This window comes from Sus scrofa, chromosome 5 (genome assembly GCF_000003025.6).
Source record: "Sus scrofa isolate TJ Tabasco breed Duroc chromosome 5, Sscrofa11.1, whole genome shotgun sequence".
NCBI classification, from domain to species: domain Eukaryota; kingdom Metazoa; phylum Chordata; class Mammalia; order Artiodactyla; family Suidae; genus Sus; species Sus scrofa.
The window spans coordinates 102,798,857-102,814,040 of NC_010447.5; the positions used below are offsets into that span (position 1 = coordinate 102,798,857).

Here is a 15,184-nt window from a genome sequence, read left to right on the forward strand (position 1 = left end):
TCTGATTTGAGACCTGAATGAACAGTTTGCTATGTTAGAGAACAGGATAGAGCAGAATGACAAATTTCTATACTATAGTCAAAAAAGAAAATGCAATTTCATACTATTTAGCATAAGAAAATAATGAGTCCAGTATAATAAAACATTCCAGTTGATGAAACAATTCTTTCAATGCCAAACAACATCAATATCACTTGTCTAAAAGAATATTAAGGGCAGGTTGAATATTATTTATATGCAAAGTACTGGCTATTCACTATATGTAACACAAAAGCTGACTAAGCCCTAGACTTTTTCACTTAAGAATTTGTCATCTAGAAGAGGAGACATACATAAATGACCACATTGTAAAAAACCAGCTATGGTAAATGTGATATGACTAGCAAAAGAAAAAAAAGGTTTCAGAAGGTGAAAGGAACAATTCTTTTAGAACATGAGTCAGATTGGGTCGCTTCTCTGCTGAGGTCTTTTAGTGGGTTCTTGCCTCACTCTACATAAATGTCAAAGTCCTTGCAATGAGCTTTAAGGCTCTACACAGTTTGGCTACTATTATATCTTTGACCTCATCTCCTACACTATTCCACCAGCTTACCCTGTTCAGCCTGTAGGGGCTCTGAGCAAGCCTTCTCAAAATGTGTCGTTTTTGCATGAAGATTATTTTGAGCTAAAGGCAAATGAGACTCTATGAGTTCAAGAGAAACCATTGTCCTTCCCTTAATTACACAGAAGACTTTAAATTGGGATGTTTCCCAGGAAAACATTATTACCTGAGATAAATGTTACCTAAGTGTTCCCATCCACGTGGCAGGACAAATATCTAGTAACCAAACAACTGCTCTTCTTATCTTCCTGTGAGTGACCCTCTTGTCCTTGGAAGCCACAGACCCCTGTCCTATTCCTTAGCTCAGGATAGAATATATACCTCACTTTAACTTCCATCTCTGAACTTCTTATGTATGTGGGGTTCCCATATGTACAAATTAAATTTGATTTTCTTCCATTGATTTGTCTCATGTCAATTTACGTCTTAGACCAGCCAAAATAACCTAGAAGAATGGAATAAAGTTTCCTTTCTCTCCAACAAGCCACAAAGGACTGCTTGATGTTTCACAAAGTACCAAACACAATTCTGCACGAAGGCTTTGGACCTCTTTCCTTCAAATACCCACATGAAAAACTCTCTTACCTCCTTCAAGACTTAGCTCAAATCCCATCTTCAAAGGGAAACCTAATGACTCCCTTATTCAAAGTTGAGATACTATTTCCAACGTATCTTTTTTCAAATTCCTTTACCCTACACTATTGTTTTCTTTACTTTATTGTATTTATTTTCGTCTAGTGTACTGTGAAAGTTACTGAGGTATGTGTATGTGTGCTATTTATTATCCATTTCTACCAACTAGGGTATAAACCCCACGTTAAAAGAGATTTTTGTTTCATTCCTGTATGCATCCAAGCAGCAGATCAATATCTGAAACATAGTGGTTACCCAAATAAACTAAGTGAAATAAGCCAGAAAGAGAAAGAAAAACACCATATATCACTTACATCTGGAATCTAATATACAGTACAAATAAACCTTTCCACAGAAAAGAAACTCATAGACTTGGATAAGAGATTTGTGTTTGCCAAGGGGGAGAGGGAGGGAGTAGGATGGACTGGGAATCGGGTTAATAGATGCAAATTATTGCCTTTGCAATGGATAAGCAATGAGATCCTGCTGTGCTGCACTGGGAACTGTATCTAGTCCCTTATGATGGAAGATAATGTGAGAAAAAAATGTGTATAGGTACGTGTGACAGGGTTACTTTGCTGTACAGTAGAAAATTGACAGAACATTGTAAACCAACAATAATGGAAAAAATAAAATCATTTAAAATTTTTAAAAATCTATTGAATGAATTAATGAGTGGTCAACTGTGATGGTGAAGGCAGTGGGAGGAAATCAGCGGTGACTTCATTTCTCACGTGGTGCCTTGACAACAAAGAAGACTTAGACAGGGATGGTTTTCCTGACTCATCTATCCCACTTGAGGTTATCACTCTCTGGGCACATAGAGAAGAGTTCTCAAGCACAGATAAGTTCTGGAAATGTCTTTATGTAACTAGTACACTGGATAAGTATGACTCACGAGACGTGATCATCACAGGTTTATTTTAGTCTCCCATTGGTTTGGGAGTGTGTTGAGTTGCTTCTTTTCAACTGGCATGAAAACTCGGATGATCTTAGGATTCTTCCGGTCATCTGAAGGAAATGGCCACTTCAGAGCAAAGTTTCTATCTCAGTTTTATGAGTAAAACACCAAGTCCAACTTGATTTAACACTTGCATGTACCCTTCCCTCCCCCTGAAAAGCTACCCTGCGGGGAGGGGAGGGCGGAGAGGCGGAGGAAGCCACAGCAAAGGAAAGCGGATGGCCGAGCTTCTCTCCTCCTCTTTCCGGTTTGAAATGTTTAGTTTCTGATCACTGTAGAGTTAAACCCAGGAAGGACGGAGCAGACTGGAGGAGAGGACACACCTTCCGGTCCTGGGCAGCCTTCGGTGGGTCTGGCAGGCATCTGGAACACCTTTCCCTCATTAGCACTTGCCTCGCCTTCAGAAATGGGCTCAGTCACTGACAACCTCTTATCCATGGTTCCCTCAACCCATTTAAAAAAAAAAAATCACTATTCTGGCAAGTTCCCATCGTGGCTCAGCAGTAACAAGCCCTAGTAGTTTCCATGAGGATGCGGGCTCAATCCCAGGCCTCGCTCAGTGGGTTAAGGATGCAGCAATGCCATGAGCTGTGGTGTAGGCTGCAGACGGACCCCATGTTGCTGTGGCTGTGGTGTAGTTGTAGCCTGGGAATTTCCATATGCCACAGGTGCAGCCCCAAAACTCAAAAAAAAAAAAAAAAAGGAAAGAAAGAAAAGAAAAAACTTTCTATTCTGAGTGCTCAGTTATTGTTTCCATAAGCCTCAGATTCCAGAAACTGACATCTATTTGCTCCTGCAGGCAGCCCTTTACTTAAGATCTAAGATAATTCCCCTAGACTGCCTTTATTTCCTGATCTACCTGTGGTTCATGGGAAACACTCAACAATTCATCATTCTTTGCCGCAACAAAAACAGCATCTTCACTCTAGGTATTAGAATAGTTATCCAGACATTTTTTCCTGCTTTTAAAATTTTGAAAGCAGGAGTCATCTGACTGCCCACTCTGTCTGTCTCCCTAAAATTGTAGAAGATGCCTATTAAAATTGTGGAGTGGTCTGAGGCTCCCCCCTACCTCTTTTTACTTTAGCTGAAGGAAAAGCATCCCAACTATATTTTATGTGGAACCAAGATTCACCTTATAGCTTTCTGCTACACTCGCTCTCAGTCTCCATTTAGTGAACCTCGTGGACTCTGGATAAAACTTTGATAAGCTTAAGCGTTGCTAACCTGGCTTGTGACCGATTCTGGTTTGTTCTATAGGATGTGCTCTGTCATTGCTTATTTCAGTAACTGAAAGCTTCCAGAAATGGACTATTGGAGGTTACCATGAAGAAGAACAACCTGATAATTTTACTTGGGTCACTTTGAAACGGGACAAGACCAAGCAGTAAGTGTGGAACGTGGGAAGGAAGAGCACACACGTAAAGGCAACACCGCTTGACTCACGGTCCAACAGGGAACTCTGTCTTTAAGAAGGCTGAAGCGAAAGGTGGAAGATCCTCTGATCAATCCTGGATGACTGGCAGAATGAGAGTGTGACTGTGTGAAACTTCAGAAGATGATGGTTCTTTTTTTTTTTTTTTTTTTTTTTTTTTTGGTCTTTTTCTATTTCTTGGGCCGCTCCCGCGGCATATGGAGGTTCCCAGGCTAGGAGTCCAATCGGAGCTGTAGCCGCCAGCCTACACCAGAGCCACAGCAACGCAGGATCCGAGCCGCGTCTGCAACCTACACCACAGCTCACAGCAACGCCAGATCCCTAACCCACTGAGCAAGGGCAGGGACCGAACCCGCAACCTCAAGGTTCCTAGTCGGGTTCGTTAACCACTGCGCCACGACGGGAACTCCAAAAGAAGAAGATGATGGTTCTTAATCTAGTTCGGACATGTTACTCTTATGTGAAAAGTGGTACTTGGTTAGGATTTGGGGGGCACAGATGGAAGCAGTGGCAGCCTGAGGGGTGTGTCCTCTACAAGGACATGGACAAAGGATTGTGATGATGTGTCATGAAACTCAGAGAAATATATCATTATAATACTACAATTTACTGAAATTGTAAAACTATATGAAACGTACATTCGTTTTTAAGATAATTAAGCAAAAAAGTAAGAAGCATATGAGAAAGCATTTCATATAAAAACAGTGTCTGACTCAGGAGATTCACATTATCCTTAAAGCGTAGAAGAAAGAAAAGTCGGTGAAACACTGCCCCTATGAAATAAAAATAGATGACAAAGATGAGGAAAAACTGTTGATAAACAGCACACCTACTGAATTAGAAAACAAACACTTTAGTCTGAATCAATAATTAGCAGACCTGACATCACAGAAAATTTAATTAGTGATTTACTGGGGAGGACTGAGAACAAACTCAGGAATCCACAGAAAAAGGGCAGAGAGTGTACACTGAGCAGGAAAATGAGAAAAAATGGCAAGGCAGATGCAAATGCAGCTTATATAAGAGAGTGTTCACAAAAAAAAAAAAAAAAAAAAGCAGAGTAAGTAGACTGTAAACAATAATTCTAAAAATTTACCCAGGTTTTAAAAATCTGTGTTATGAGACACAGAGAAAGACTCATCATGTTTGATGCAAATTAATAACAAAAGCAATACAAAAAAAAAAAAATAGCCTGATGACATCGGCAAATTCCAAACATAAAGAATGCCTTCAGAGTTCCCACTGTGGCTCAGTGGGAACAAACCCGATGAGTACCCCGAGGTTGTGGGTCCATCCCTGGCCTCACTCAGTGGGTTAAGGACCTGGTGTTGCTATGAGCTGTGGTGTAGGTTGCAGTCATGGCTCGGATCCTGCGTTACTGTGGCTGTGGTGCAGGCCAGAAGCTACAGCTCCAATTGGACCCCTGCCATGGGTGCAGCCCCAAAAAGGAAAAAAAAAAATATGACCCATGGTTTCCACATTCTGCCTAACTGCTCTACAGATATGAAGGCAATAGCTGGACAAAGTCTCATAAAAGGGACCGTTATTTTGAAAAAGTTTCTCTAAGAAGATTTATAGGTGAGTGCCACATGTAACAAATGAGATCAAACATGGCAAACTGGGGGGAAAAGGGTCTAGTGACGGGAACTGAAAAGAATTAGCACCCACAAAATATGTAGAAATAAGTAAAAAGTGTGGCAAATGTGTCTGCAAAGTACTGGGCAGGCACCATTTTTTATTTAAAGGGATTCTTAACATTTTTGAAAGATTATCATCTTGAGTCAGGCACATTTTGGTACAGAAGACAACAGAAGTTTTAAATTCCTATGTTTGAAAGCACTAAAGAGTCTTCATTCAACATGGAAAATGAGGTAGAGAGAGAGAGAGAGAGTTAGACATGGGTAAATCTAGGGTAAGGACAAAAGGAGGGAGAAGATGAGAGTTGGAATCCACATTGGCTGCGAGATGCGTGCCCACGTCAGGACCAGACACCGGGATGACTGGCCAGAGACAACCCAGAAAATTACCCCCACCTACGTAACCTAAGCTGCCCCTATGGTATGCAACTCACTTTGAATTTGCTTATGTGCTCTTTCACACAAATGCTTTCATCTTTTGCACAAGCTAAATTCTTTCTTCAAAAAAGATAAGGACCACGGTCCTTCTCCCAGCTTTTCGATGTTGGAATCACTAGGAATCCGCAACCTGCCTCCACTCCGAGTTTCACTGCCTCACATACTCAAATATTGCCACTCCCTGAAATTTTTGTCTTAGAGCCTCTGTTCCACATGCTTTCCTTGGATGTGCTTACCCATCCAGCTACAAGGCTCCTGTTAATACCTCCCAACATGCTTATGACTCTCGAATCTTGGTCTCCTGCTCAGATCTCTTTCCTAAGCTCCAGACTCCCATTTGCAACCTCTAACAGAATCCCCATGTAGATATAATTCTTCCCCCTGCGTATTTCTCAAATGCTGCAATTCTCTGCACTCCCAGTGCCACCACCTCACTTAAGGCATAATTACTTCCCTCCTGGATTATTTGAACAGCCTCCTCCTGTTTTCCCAGCAATGAATCTCTCATTCCTCCAAGTCCTCTGCCCAATGTGATCAAAATCACCTTTTCTAAAGAGCCCTTTTCACCGTTTCACTCCTTTCAATGCACACTAACTCTCATGGCCGGCTTCCCTTTGCTCTTCGTGTACGGCCCAACTTCCTCCGCACCGTTGGCAGGGCCGTCATGAACTGTGTGGCGCTTCTGCTCCATCCCCACCTGCGGCTCTGCATTCCTCGCCGGGTCCCTATTCTGGAAACCTTTTCCTACTCTTTCGATTCTACTTCAGAGACACGCTGTGTGCTTTCAGAGTACACGGGTCTTCCTATTTCCATGCTATGTGTCGAGCTACAATCACCTGTGTATTTATTTGTATCACCCACGAGATGGTAAGCTCTCTGAAGGCAAGCACGAGGCCTGTAATGTGCAGTTATACCATTAGTGGAAGATACAAGACTGACACAAAAATAAATGCTGTTTGAGAGAATTAAAGATTAAGCAGATGAAAGAAAATGACAGAAAATGGCATGCAAATAGAATTAAAATAATAGGCAAATTTACATAGGCAAACAGAATTTTAAAACCTCAGGAGTAACAGTATTAATAATAGTGTATAATTCAAGATACATCAAATGTAAAAAGTCATATTTTATAAATAAAAGCCGGACTATAACTAAGCAATAGGAATGAGTATTATGTTCATGCTAAACAGCAACAATGGATAAAATAATATCTGTAGGAGTGAATGGGTAACTGACAGATACACTATACCACTGGCAGATTCAATATACATTATTATTTCTTACATTAAATAAAATGAATAGAGTGGCTTAACAATGTACTTGTAGAAATGAGTTTATATAGTTTTACCTTTGAAATGCACAGTAAAAATTTTTATAACCATGGAAACATTTTTAAAAATAGAACATGTGAGAGATTTTAAAGAAAACCAAAACAATTCACAATAATCTTACTGGTGATTATGTTTGACATTATGAGTTATTTTAATTAATTATGCATATTCCAAAATTTTTATAGTTAGTAGCTATTATTTCTATTGACAGGGAAATTAATTTTTTTTTAATTAGACAAAAATGCAAAAAGAAAGAGTACAGAATGGCTAAGGCAGATAATGACATGCAGACAATACTGTCTGATGATTAGGAGATCATTGTGGCTTTTAATAGAGAATGCTGGAGATGTCAGATCATGTGAGAGCATGTGCCGTTCCCGATAGCAAGCGAAAAGGAGCAGAACTCCCAGCTCTTCTTGCAACAAGTATGGCAATTAAAGAAAGGAGAGGAAAGCAACTTGAAAGCAATCAAGCTTGAGGGAAGAATTGTGTTTAGGATGGAGAGACATGAATACATTACCGTGGGCAAAGAGAAGGGGTCAGCACAGAAGGACAGCCTGGGGTGGAAAGAGGACTAGTTGGCTGCTCAGGTCTAAGAAAGGGGTTGAAGACAACTTGTGGGTGCAGTGGCAGACCGTGGCATGAACAAGTAAGGGATGTCTTTTCAAAGCAGCAGGAAATCAAGAGTGACACTGTACATATACGGAGACCACTTCCAAGTGAAGGAGAAGGAAATAGGTTAGAGCAGTGAAACCTGATCAATCGGATCGTTACAATCTTCTGAGTCAGGTGGGAGACAAGGTCATAAGGTAAAAATAAGTATTCAGGAAAAGCAGGGGAAGCAAAAGCAGAGTCAGAGTAAGGTGAGGGAAGCCTGTGACTGACAGGCAATACAGAAAAAGATTTATCATCTTTCCTTTTCTCTTCTCCTACGTTTACCGCTCTCTAAAATTAATGACTTCATCTCCCTCTACTTATTCCTCAAAGCACTCCAACTACTAGGCTCACCGTATCCCTGGCCTTCCTACATCCCTTACAGCCTCCCTCCGAGAGGTGCATTTCCTCTCATCTATAGCTTTTCAGCCGCCTGTGACAGTTAAACACCTCCTCCCTCTTCTTTCACAGAGATGTTTACTTTTTCTCCCACGACCACTCTCCCTCTCCATGCTCTTCCTAAATTGGCATCCAGGTAGACAGAGAGGCCAGTTAGTCTAGAATTATGCTACTATGAAGAAAGTTAAAACATTAAAAATTTAGGTGCATAGATCACAACCAGAGAAGGGGTTTTTACTTTTTTCTTTTTTTTTTTTTTGCCTTTTTTTGTCTTTCCTAGGGCCGCTCCCGCGGCATATGGAGGTTCCCAGGCTTGGGGTCGAATCAGAGCTGTAAACGCCGGCCTACGCCACAGCCACAGCAATGCAGGATCCGAGCCTCATCTGCAACCTACACTATAGCTCATGGCAATGCCAGATCCTTTAACCCACTGAGCAAGGCCAGGGATCAAATCCGCAACCTCATGGTTCCTAGTCGGATTCCTTAACCACTGAGGTACAATGGGAACTCTGGGGGTAAATTTATTTAAGCCGATGGTTGGCATTAAAAAGAAAATGTACCTTAGAAACTGTCATCTCCCGACTTCTGTCTCATTTTGATGATTGGACCACATCTCCCATGCTGGAGGACCAGTGTGGAGGCCCCCATGGCAGCTGGGGTACACACACTGACTGCTTGTCATTTCGTGGCTCCTGCTGTTGGATTTTATCCTCCTGGCAACAGCGACGATTAAAGGATTTGAAGTGATGAGTACTTGATTCAGTTTGTGTTTTAAAGAGCCCATTGTTATGGTGGAGTGGAGAAGTGATGAAACGGAGTCCAACTAAAACGTAGGGACAAGGCTTTAGGAATTCTCAGTGTCAAACCCAATGAAAGAAGATACAAAAGGAATTACTCTTTCTGTGGGCTGGTAAAACAGCATTATGAACACAGCTTGTAAATATACTAAAAATGTACAGAAATACAACTTAACTGACAGGGAATAAAGCACATGCTTTGTTGTGTAATGGGTCTGGAAGGAGCCAGAATCCTTAAGTATTATGGCCAATGCCACTAAAATACTTTCTCGATGGTGATATTTTTTATATGTTCCCAGATTTTTGGAAAGGTCCGCAAGGCTGGTTAACTTTTACTACAGCATGGAGGAAGCATGACCACAGCAATACGCTCATGAGCATGTATTTTGTTAGCCTTATTTCTGTTAGAGGAGCCTCCGTGCTGCGCTTTCAGAAAGGTAGCACTTTGGTATGCCCCATCGAGTTTTGCCTCAGAACTTGAAGAGTCTTATTTCTGCTATTCGGTGACCTCTTGGCCATATACGAATAGATTCCAGTCCACTGAGAAGCACTCCTCACAGACACTTTCCAGACTTTCCAAGCAATGATTCCACGTGCCTTTACATCAGAAACCAATCCTTTTTAAGGCATGCAGGGGATGTGCCTGCAGAGTAAAGACTAACATGTCAGACAGCTTCCCCCAGACCTTTAAAATCTGTCTTTTCCCCTTGTAGGAAGTCCTCGTGCTGGGGCGGTTTTTAAAGGCGGATTTTCAAAGGCTCCCAAACCTCAATTAATAACGTCATGTTGGCTTTAATCACATGTACCCCTTTACTACAAGATATTCTTTTTTTTCTTTGGTGGCTGCACTTGTGGCATATGGAAGATTTCAGGTTAGGGATCTAATCAGAGCTGCAGCAGATGGGCTACGCCACAGTCACAGGATCCGAGCCACACCTTCGACCGACACCGTGGTTCAAGGCAACGCCGCATCCTTAACCCACTGAGCGAGGCCAGGGATAGAACCCGCATCCTCATGGACACTATGTCAGGTTCCTAACCTGCGGAGCCACAACAGGAACTCCACAAGATACTCTTGAATTACAGAAAAGTTACATGCTAAAAATGTCACAATCAGCAATTAGCAGATGGGCCTTCTTGGTATTTTGCTTGGTCAGCTAAACAACACATAATCTTTATTCTTTAAAAATTCTAAATAATATATAGGAAATATTTTTTTCAAGGAGTTATACTATTTCCATAAAGTAAATAATATTTTGCTCTCTAGAACTGTCATAATAATAAAACAAAATATTAGAGGTGAATTTAGCTAGCATTTACTGGATTCTTCATACATGACACACAGAAAATGGATTTTATTTTCTTTTTGGTAATTTTAATGGTTTCGTACACTTGTAAACCTAGTATCTCTTAGACACATGTAAGGTCCCTGGGAACAGGGATTCCGTCTTATGGTTTTATGAATTAGCCACCACATTTAGCACAGTACTAGACATTAGCAGGTAATCCCCAGGAAATACTAAAAAGTCTTTAACACGGAAACAAGTTCAGTTACAATTTGTTTTTACTTTGTGAGATGCAAGCAATTGCCCCATTCCGTTCAATAAAAGGAGCGGCAGATTGAGATGAACAGGTTCTATTGTCACTGACCTGACATTATTAAGTTGTTCACAAATTTCTGTAATGGCTGAAGCACAATATTGAAGCAGTCAATCAAACCTTTGCCCCAGTCGCCCCAAATGTCATGCTGACCTCTTACAGGCCTCGTGATGTCACTGTGTGCTGTGTTCGCTTCTGCAGCATCACTTTACGACTTGTTTAAAACCTCCATCCTTACGAATACTTCTTCATTCAATGTCAAGCCTCCATCTAGCTCCCCACAATGTTTCCTTACATTCCAATATTTAATTACCTTGCTATTTTGCTCACAAGTCTCAAAAGTGGACGTGAATTAATGAAAGAGGCGCGCACTTGATCACAGGTTACCTGGCAGAGGCTGGGGCCTCCACGCCAAAGGAAGGCTTTGATCCTTTATCAACTTGCAAGAATTAGACCCTGACAACACAACCGGATATGCAACAGGAACACAGAGTGAAAAATCAGGAGAAAGTGATGGTGACTCACATTTATACCAGTGTGATCCCTGGTAACTCAGAACATTCACTCTCCGGGCTCAGCGATGACCAAGGTCGGTCAGGATAAATATCCCCTAGATTCTCCACAGCCTCCAAGATAAAATCCAAATATCCTAAAAGCATATTCGTACCCCTTTACAGTCTAGCTTATGGTGCTTTCCAACCTCGTCTCTCATCTGTGTCTCACTGACGTTATCTGGTCCAGGGATCTTCCGTTTGAGAGTCTGTGTACTGGACCTCGCTGATCACTTGGCTGCCTTTCCTAGACTTCCACTCCTTCTCCTTTACCTAGATGCCATCCCCCTAAAACATCCTACCCAGTTTTATGTTCCCCTTCTCCAGGCTTCATGCCAAAGCAACAACACTCGGTTGTCACATCCGCCTTTCCCTCAGCTAAAGTAATCAAGTATGGAAACCTCAATTCCAAAGAAAACCGACAGATTTTTTTCCAAATGACAAATAAAATGGACATGGAAATTTGTTAGGATAAAGAAGAAACAAGGATACAAGTTCTGCTATGTGGAATGGCCAAGGGGAAGGAAAATCGTGGAACAGAGCTGGTGCCAGTGTCATGTGTCCATTGACACATCAGCCAATCATAAGCATTTTCAAACTAGAAACATAGAACAAGATAGAAAAAAATCAAAGCAGATATATTTTAAAAAAGAAAAACAAAACAAAACAAAACAAACCAGATATATTATGTTTCTTTTGCTGCTGTAACAAATTACCACACACCTAGTAGCTTAAAGCAATACAGACGCACTACCTTACAGTTCTGGAGGTCAGAGGTCCAGAAATGGGTCTCAGTGGGCTAAATTAAGTGTCAGAAGGTGGTGACCTTTCCAAGGCTCTAGGAGAGATTTTATTTTCTTGCATTTTCCACCTTCTCGAGGCTGCCTGCATTCTGTGGCCCGTGTCCTCCTCCCACCTTCAGAGCCAGGGACGGCCAGTCACGTTTACACAAAATCACTCTGACACCGACTCTTCTTTCTCCCTCCTCCACATTTTAAAAGACTCTGGTAATGACACTGGGCACTGGAAAATTAAACATAATTTCCCTAGTTGAAAGTCAGCTGATTGGCATCTTTAATTCCATCTATAATCATAATTTCCATTTGTCATATAATCTAACGTATTCACAGGTTCCTCGAATTAGAAACTAAACATGGGGGGAGAGCATTATTTGAGCTACCACAACAGATAATATCATAAGAGTGTACATCTTTCTTCAAAGGAATCCAGGTTTGTATACTAATTTGTGATTAATTTAGGAGATCCTATTGCCAGAAACACCTAGTTCTCCCATTTAGCTGAAAAATAATCAAAACTCCATATATGAGAGCTCTCTATTCTTGAAACCTTGGGGTATTAGAATTTTTATCTGGTAGTATTTTGGGCATACACATATTTTTAAAACATACAGCCTCATCTCACCATCACTACATTATACAATAGAAAAATAATGGAGTTATTTTGATAATTAAATGACTCAAAATATGTCACGTATAAAACACAGAGGATAGTCAAGATCCAACGCTGCTGAAACAACTCAATAAATGATGAGTATTTTGTGTCTCACGAATGCTTGTGCTTATTATTTTGAAGGTGGAAGAAGATCTGGTCCTTTTAAACATACCAAGAGTTTGAGTTAGATGCCTTGGGAAGATATCAGAAATATTTTTAAGCAAAGAACCACTCTTACTCAGTAAAATATCAAGGTAGGTGATCTCAGAATTCTCAAAGCCAAGGCCTTATAGATGGGATCTAGGGGACAGTAAAGTGCTCTGCATAACAAAGAAATACATCTGGGAGTTTCCTCCAGGCAGCTGGAACAGGAGACAGTTAAGTCAGAGTAGAGGCCCAATATCATGACAAAGAGCAGACACCAGATAAGAATAAGAAACCCAGTGAGGAATCTGGAGTGACTGGCCAATGGGGACCTGCTGTGTAGCACAGGGAACTCTACCCAATAGTCTGTGATAATCTATATGGAAAAAGAATCTGAAAGAGAACGGATGTGGGTACATATATAATTGAATCACTTCGTGGTATAGCAGAAATTATCACACTGTAAATCAACTATATTTCACTAAAACTTTAAAAAAATGAAAAAAAGAATGACATCAAAGACAAAGTCACCAACTCAGAGAAAGTTAAAAAAATTTAAGAACCTTAATTACAACATCAATTATAAGTTGTTCTTTGTTCAGTAATGTGCAACAAGTGTCCCAATTACCTCCCAATTTTTTTTCTTTTTCTTGCTTTTTATGGCCACACCTACAGCATATGGAAGTTCCCAAGGTAGGGGTCAAATCGGAGCTGCAAATGCCAGGCTACGCCAAAGCCACAGCAACACCAGATCCGAGCCCCATCTGCGACCCATGCCACAGCTCACAGCAATGCCGGATGTTTAACCTACTGAACGAGGCCACAGATGGAGCCTGCGTCCTCATGGACACTAGTCGGGCTCTCAGCCTGCTGAGCCACCATGGGAACTCCTACCGCCCACATTTCACTAGGAGGCAGTGCCCATCAGCAGTCTTGGCTTAGTGGTGCTGCGGGGGAGCTGATGGGGGATGATGCAAGGGGGGCAAGAGTTCCCCTCCCAGCAAAGCGGCTGAGTGCACAGTGGGCATAGTGAGCGGAGGCCACACAGGGTAGCCAGGGCCAGATGGGGAATGACTCGACAGGGAAAGCCATCAATTTTTCTCGCAAATGTGCTGGAGGAAGAAGAAAGATTTTTCCCTTCTATTTTGAGGAGAGGGAAAGAGATCGTTTCTGATCTCCCATACTTCTGTTACAGAGATGAGCGCTATCCAGATATCAGGTATTACTTCTGTGAATTATTCATGAGATGATGAGGTTGGGGGGTGTGGTCCTCATCCTTCTTAGTACCAGATGATCTAGGGCATTAAGGAATACGTGAAGATTATTTTCAGAAGTGCCACGGGGAATATTTAAGAAATCTTGGAGCACAAAGAAGTATAAGAAAAATAAAAGTATCCCATCATTTTCAAAAAGGAAATATCTTCATTTCTTAGACATAAAGAAATGTCAACAATTTTGGCAAAAATAATCTCAAGTGTATTACTTAACTGATGGGTTGTACTTTGTATTTACCAGGTTTCTGGGAACCTGTATGGCTTCACTCCACAGAAGACGTCATGGGAAATAAGTTTTACTGTTTGAAAAGATTTCTAAGCTTTTCAAGGCAACTAGCAGGTTTTCTGAAGAGACATTTTTTTCCCCACAAAGATGTAATAGAAAAATGTTTCTTCTGAAGCATACATTTTTACAAATAATAATGTTGTCTTTTGGGATATTACATTAACCTCTTCAGGTTACTAAGTTAGAAGCATAGCAATATAACAACTTTTCAGGATGTCTAAAAGATTTAATACACAGTCTAAAAATACCTAAGATAAATAAGATGTAATAGTTCCCAGTCTGCTCAATACATCTTATTTCCTATGGTAAAGCTGTTCTAGCCTCTTTCAGTTCTATTTTGACTATAAATGCATAACATAGCTGATAATATTTTAAATCCAATTATACAGCTGCCAAGTATTTAAGAAAATAATAAACGCACTCCCATTAAACCAAAACCAATGATTTTGGAAAGGAAAGTGTATCCAACATACATTCAGGAGAGACTCTTGGAGAGCTTCCATCATTCCTGCCTTCTGGTGTTCATGACTTCGTGCAGTCTTCACCCTTAGAGTGTGACGGGATTACCAATAGGACACAGCCACGCTGATGGGACAACCCTTTCATAATTATACTAAACAAGATGACGACATCTGTCCAGATGAGAGTCTCTCTCCCTTGCTGTCTCTGATGAAGAAAGGAGCCATGGTGGGAGACACACACGACAAGGCCCTGAAAGTGCCTCTGACTGACAGCCAGCAAAACTCAAAGCCCTTAGTCTAACACGTCGCCAAACGTGGATGTTGCCAATAACCTGAGTTTAAAGCCAATTCATGCCAAACCGGACTTTTAGATGAGAACCTAGTCCTGCCTGACACTTCGATTGCAGCCTTTTAGAGGATCAAGCTAGCTATGCCTGGGCCTCTTACCCGCAGAAAATGTTGAGGTGTAAATGAGAATATTTAGTTAAAATATTCTCATCTTTTTTATTTTGAGATGATTACAGATTCCCT

The 15,184-nt window shown here is 41.0% G+C and overlaps 1 long non-coding RNA gene across 1 annotated transcript in view; it reads right to left on the minus strand.

Moving 5' to 3' along the window:
• The window catches only part of LOC110260828, a 260,980-nt gene extending 246,135 nt beyond the window's left edge, over positions 1-14,845 (minus strand). The window contains exon 1 of the long non-coding RNA XR_002344362.1: positions 14,666-14,845. This is a non-coding gene — a long non-coding RNA (uncharacterized LOC110260828). The remainder of the gene's footprint in view (positions 1-14,665) is intronic.